The sequence below is a fragment of the Diprion similis genome, chromosome 13 (genome assembly GCF_021155765.1).
Source record: "Diprion similis isolate iyDipSimi1 chromosome 13, iyDipSimi1.1, whole genome shotgun sequence".
Classification (NCBI taxonomy): Eukaryota; Metazoa; Arthropoda; class Insecta; order Hymenoptera; family Diprionidae; genus Diprion; species Diprion similis.
In genome coordinates, this window is record NC_060117.1 from 1,370,772 (window position 1) to 1,377,334 (window position 6,563).

Below are 6,563 nucleotides of genomic sequence, written 5' to 3' on the forward strand. Positions count from 1 at the left end.
TTTTCTTTTTTTTTTATATATATTCCTTTTTTGCTGTATATATATATATATATATATGTATGCAATAAGAGCAAAAAAGGATATATATTTATGTATGTGTTATTTATTTTTCCTTTCTTCTTTTCTCGCAATATTAATGGCTTCTCTTTCAAATTTCAAATCTGTTATAATTTTAATATACATATACTAGGCAATTCTTACACCTGTAATAAATAGCTACTGCTATTATTATCACTATTATTATTATTATTATTATTATTATAGATATACATATACATATAGTTAATTATAATTGTAATTAACGTTATTAGTATTATTCTAATTATTACTTGTTATTATACATAAAAGTTGAGGTATAATTATTACTGGATTTTCATCACCGAAAATTGAAGAAAGAGAAGAAAAAAAAAACAAAACAAAACAACGTACCAAAAAGAACAAGAAAGAGAAAAAGAAACGCTTATATATATATATATATACACATGAATTTACCCATCAAATGCTTGAACAATATTACTGTACGTATGAATAACGTTAATTATCATTGTTATTCCTATGCCTAAACTGTTGAAATAGAGAATGAACCGAAAGTGATGGTTAAATATAAAAAGGGAGAAGTATAAAAAAAAAAAGATACGGTAGGTGAAAAGATTGTTTTCTGTCGTTAATTTTTTCCCGAATAATTGATCAATTTACTCGATAGGGTTTTCAACATTATTTACGAATTATTTATTACTATCGTATAGTTATTCAAAGTATATGTTACAACATATATACGTATACATGTAGTACAATACAAAACTAACAAACACACACACACACACATATACTATCTATGCGAGATCACGGTAAGATTAACTCCAAGAACAAACAAAAAAAAAAAAAAAATGACAAATGAAAATAATAATCGACACTTGTAAATTGTTAATATACATATTATAATTGCATTGGAAAGAATTAGAGAATGCGAAACAATTATTCACAGATTTTAACGAAATAGGAGAGATCGTAAAGCGTACATCATGTATATAAATAGTAACATGTTTTTGAGCAACCGCCGAAATCGAAAACTGTTGAATGTATTCTTTAAAATGTTTTTTTTTTTTTTTTTTTTTTGTTTTTGCTTTTGCCTTTTCAACATTACTCTCTTCTTCTTCTTCTTTTTTTTCTTTACTCCCTCCATCATTGTTTCAAATTCTCTCAGCGCGTGTAGGTGGGAAGAAAAAAAAACAGATAAATAAAAAGTCTCCTCTCTCCCCACCCAAAAAAAAAAAAAAAAAAAAAAAAAAAACTAATAATCGTTGATAAAGAATTGATTTAGACAGAGAGAAAGAGAAAGAGAGAGAGAGCAATGAAAATGAGATAAGTTTGATAAAATTGATAAAATTGATACCGGTGAAATCAAAACTAGTTTAACGAAATATGAACTAATCGTAAGCCTATTTGTGTAACGTGGTATATTAACTTAATCGATGTTTTATAAGAGATGTAAGGAGTGAGAGTGAAAAATAGATAGAAAGAAAAAAAGATAATGTAAAATACGACACCAACGATCGCAATAATTTCATCATATATATACGGGTAAGAATAAAATCTCTATACGTTAATATAAAAGGAAGAGAACAAAAGGAAAAAAAAAACAAACAACAAATGAAAATTAATTAACAAAAAAACAAAAATAAACAAACAAACATATATGTATATGTATATTGCAAAAGAGATAGCGTGAGAAAAATATAATTTTATCAACGACATTCTCCTTTCTCCTAACAAAAATATTCCCTATCAGATAAACGCGATCGGACGTTTTCTAAAATAATTTCCCGTTTTCGGCGATTGCTTAAAAAAAAATTGTTACTTATACATTATGCCGTGTGTCCATGAGGAAAGTGCGCACCTTATGCGCGTGCGTCAAGTGGGTCGAATTTTATTGGCCGACAGCTACCACCTGATTGAGGAACCGACACAGTGCCAATGGCGACTGTCAGAAGATGTCCCTAGGAGCCCACAGCTAACGGTTGGCTCCTAGAGACATTTTCTGGAAGTCGGTAACTGTCGGTAACTGTCGGTAACGTCTGATCAGACGGTAACTGTTGGCCAATAAAATTCGAACGACTTGATGCACGCGCGTAAGCTGCGCACTTTCCTCATGGACACACGGTATATATATACATATATCTATGTGTATACATGTGTAGGCGAAAACATACGAATAAATGTTACAGAAAAAAGAAACGATGGAAATATATATTTCATTAATCTTTTAGCCTGTTACTATTGGTATTATTATTATTGCAATTATCATCGTTATTGCTTTGAGTATAAACATAGGGACAAAATTTCTTCCCTGTTTGTCATACATACGTTGCATCAATTAATATATATATATATATAGTACACAAAATACGTTGCAACATTCTAATATTAGCCCAATATAGGAAAATTTTAACAGATGGGATATTTACACGAATATGGCTTATTTACACGAATATGAACATACAAAGATATAACTATTGAGCATTGTTACTGCGGAATGGAGCAATATTATTATTATTATTATTTTCATTTTTATTGTCACATTAAACAAGGAAGAAATGTTAATGGGGAGGATTGATGGGAAAAGGAAAGATAGATAGATATATGTATCTATTTATTAATACCCCGTATTATTATTATTATTATTATTATTATTACTATTATGATATTATTATACGCGTCATTATCGAATTATTATTAGAAAAAACATATTAATATACCTTGTTTATATTATTATTAAAAGAAGAAAAGTAAATGAAACATTTCAAATTTATATATACATAGTTATAGTTATATCTATGCCTAAGTACATATATACCTATATATACATTATGAACGATGATTAATTATATCAGAGAAATTTTAAAAATGCAGACATATATTATTATGCATATTATATTGATTAGCTTCTCACTTGAATACGATTAGATGCCGTCGTGGGCAACGACAATTATTTATAATGATGAAGAATTGGAGTGAACAGAAAAAACAACAACAGTAATTAAAACGCAGGTTCAGACAAGACCAAAAAAAAAAAAAATATTCAGGCAACGAAAGTACGGTCGATTTTTTGTTTTTATTTCGCTCAACGTTCATTTTACAATTCAGTAATTGTTGTTTTTTTCTCCTTTTTCTTTGCGTTCGCGTCATTTACTTTAAAAATTTTTCTTTTGTTTGTGACATTCCATTGTATTTTCTTTTTTTTTTGTCGAAAATTAGTTGTAGAGCTTGAAGAGTGAAACGCGAGAGAATTGATATTTAAGTGAAATTTTCTTATAATTATTATTATCATCGTTGTTATAAATACGCGTCGGATTGAAAAGAACGGGTGAAAAATAAAAATAAATGTAAATAAAATGTGTATATAATATCAATAATATATAAAGTTAACTTTACCGCTTTAAATTCTACGTGTAATAATAATAATAATGATAATGATAACAGAAACAACAACAACAACAATAATAATAATAATAATAATACGTTATTACTGATATATAATAAAAAAAAAAAAAAATTTAAGCATCTCTTAGCGTTCGTGTGTATAAAATTTTTTCGTAATCACTGGCCAAGTTATATTATATTATATGTATAAGCGATTTCAATTTCCGAGTAGTTGCTTATTGTTACATTATTGAAACAAATAAAAATGCAAAGTTTATCGCTCCAATATTTAATTAAATTAAAACAATTTAAAAATTTTTTCCATATATTGATAAGAATACTATATTATACAAAAAAGAGTAAAAAACATAGAGAAAAAAAAAGATGAAAAAAAAAAAACTCGAAAAACCGATGGTGCAGAAGAGAGATTGTAAAAAGGAAACTGAAAAAAAAATAACAAAAAAAAATTGATAATGATGAAATAATATTATAATGTAGAAAATTTCGTTCGAGACTTTAGCATAGAAACGAACAATAGTAAAGATAGAAACAAAATTGTTGAAACTTGATAATATTTTATTATATAATATATACATACTATATTAATATAGGTATATAAATAATATCGTAATAATGAATAGCGAGGCTAAATTATTACTCTTATTATTGTTATTATTATTATCGCGAGAACTTGAGCATTTTTTTGTGATGGGCAAACAGCTGTGATTGTATCTACGTATATATCTCTCTCTCTATATATATATATATATATATATATATATATATGTGTGTGTGTGTGTGTGTGTGTGTGCGTGCATATATATATATGTGTATATATACACATACACACACACATATGTATATATATCACATATCCGGTGTTCCGCGACAGCGAATTTTGAATAACGGTGGGATAGAACGTCAAGTTGATAGTAAAAATTAAAAAAAAAATTATACAACCGGTGAGAAAAGGAAAAATAAATAAATAAATGAAAACTTGAATTGAAAGACAAGAAATAAAACCGAATACGAGTAAAGAATAATAATCATAATATTAATTGCGAAGATCAGTAGCTCGGAATAATGGCAATTTAAAATTAAAAAAATAAAATAAAATAAAATAAGAAACAACGGCAAAGAAACGAGAAAATAATATTTGAATAGATGAATAAATGAAGTAAGTAGATAATTCTGTCCCGCCTTCTATAACGATTTGAAAGGCATGTATGATAAATATACACAAATTATACCTGCAGTAATAAAGTATTATACATATAACGTACTATGTGCGTAAAATAATAATGATGATATTTAAATTTGGCTAAATCTGTACGTACATACATACCCTAAATAATATATAATATACTATAGTAATAACCTTTATTTATTTATTTCTTCATTTACTCATTCGTTTGACCATTATTATTATTATTATTATTTTCCGAAATAATCCTTTTGTTATTATCACTTGAAATAATTCTTCCCGACTCTGTTATAACCTTTATGTTTATAATTATATTGATAATCAATCTGCTACACACACAATGATTAATTGCAATATTACCACTGTTATTAATAATATTTAGTATTTAGTCTTGATTTATAATAATTAATTTTAACAATGTGTCAAAATAATCTTTTCCGCATACACACCCTTATTATTATTATCTATACATATATTCTATATATTATGATGTACGTGTCTGTCTATCTCTGTGTCCGTCTGTCTGTCTGTCTATCTATCTATCTATCTGTTTGTCTGTCTGTTTTGTCTATCCGTTCGTCTCTCGACTCTTAATATATTTGTCGTGTGTGTATGCATGGCGTAGAAATTTACATTTTAGAGAAAGAGAGAGAGAGAGAGAGAGTGAGAGAGAAAGAGTCAAAGAAAGAAAAAGTAAGAAAGTTTAAGCAAAGAAATTTTCTCTTCTTCCCTACGTCGAAAGATTTTTTTCTTTCCGTAAAAGGTTTCCCATTTTTTGCAATTCGTTTTATATACATATACTATATACATATATATATATATATATGTATGTCTCTCGCCCTCTTCCGTAATTTTTACACGCAAGTCCTGAACCACGTGATTGAATTTTGAAAATTTAATATACAGCTATATTAATGTAATGTGCGGTAAGGAGGAAATATGAATCTGGATATAATGAAATAAATTTAGAAAAATGAGCAACGAAAAGGAATACTGATGAGGTATTAATTAACGATGATAATTAACGTGGCACGGGGCTTGACGTTATAATATGTATACTGTATACATAAAATTCTCTGTATATTATGTATAATTATCGCAATAATAAATATCTCTAAGCAATAATAAATATATTATGTAACGTATGTATTCATTTTTACATTATTATATATTAACCTTCACACGTTGAACAGCGAAAGAAATGAAAAAGATTATAGTAAAATGAAAAAATGTGTCAATCCTGAAATTTTTTTATCCTTATCAGCGGTTGGATTGCTTTTTTTTTTTGTTCCCTTCGCTTCGTTCGCAAAATCATCTTAATGAGTATCTATCTTATCTGCGATATATTTGTATAAATAACATTATACGTTTATAGCGTCAAATATTAATCTTAGTGCATAAATACGAGTTTATATATTATATATACTTTATTCGCTATTTATAATAATAATAAGCGATGGAAATGAAAAGTTTGTATCAAAGTGGAAGAAAGTATTGCAAACATACGAGTTTCATTATATAATAATAAAATTCACAGCTTCGCTTTTTACCAGTAGTAAAGTAATTATGAAGAAAGTCTTTGTAGGTAAAAAAACAAAAACAAAAACAAAAAAAGAAACGAACGAAAATCGAGCAAGAAAACAAATATTGCTTATAGTTGTACTATTATTACTATTATTATCATCATTATTATTATTATTATTATTATTAATATTACATTATTGTTATCGTATTACATTGAATTACAAAAACGTTCTTATATAAATCCCATGTTATACATATACATACATACAATATAGATGTATATTATAGATTTGAATTCTTAGCAAGATTAAAATAAAAAAAAATGGAAAGAAAAATAAATTATTACCGATTGTATCGTGATTGGTATGTAAATATTATATTCTTCCTAGACACAAAATTATTGATATAGTCTATG

General features: G+C 26.6%; 1 long non-coding RNA gene across 1 annotated transcript; it reads right to left on the reverse strand.

Moving 5' to 3' along the window:
- Positions 1 to 4,080: 4,080 nt before the first annotated feature.
- Positions 4,081 to 4,410, reverse strand: LOC124413986. Its single transcript, XR_006929912.1, has 2 exons — positions 4,275 to 4,410; positions 4,081 to 4,152 (listed from the first exon to the last, which is right to left on the reverse strand). It is a non-coding gene; the product is annotated as an uncharacterized LOC124413986 (long non-coding RNA).
- Positions 4,411 to 6,563: the final 2,153 nt, after the last annotated feature.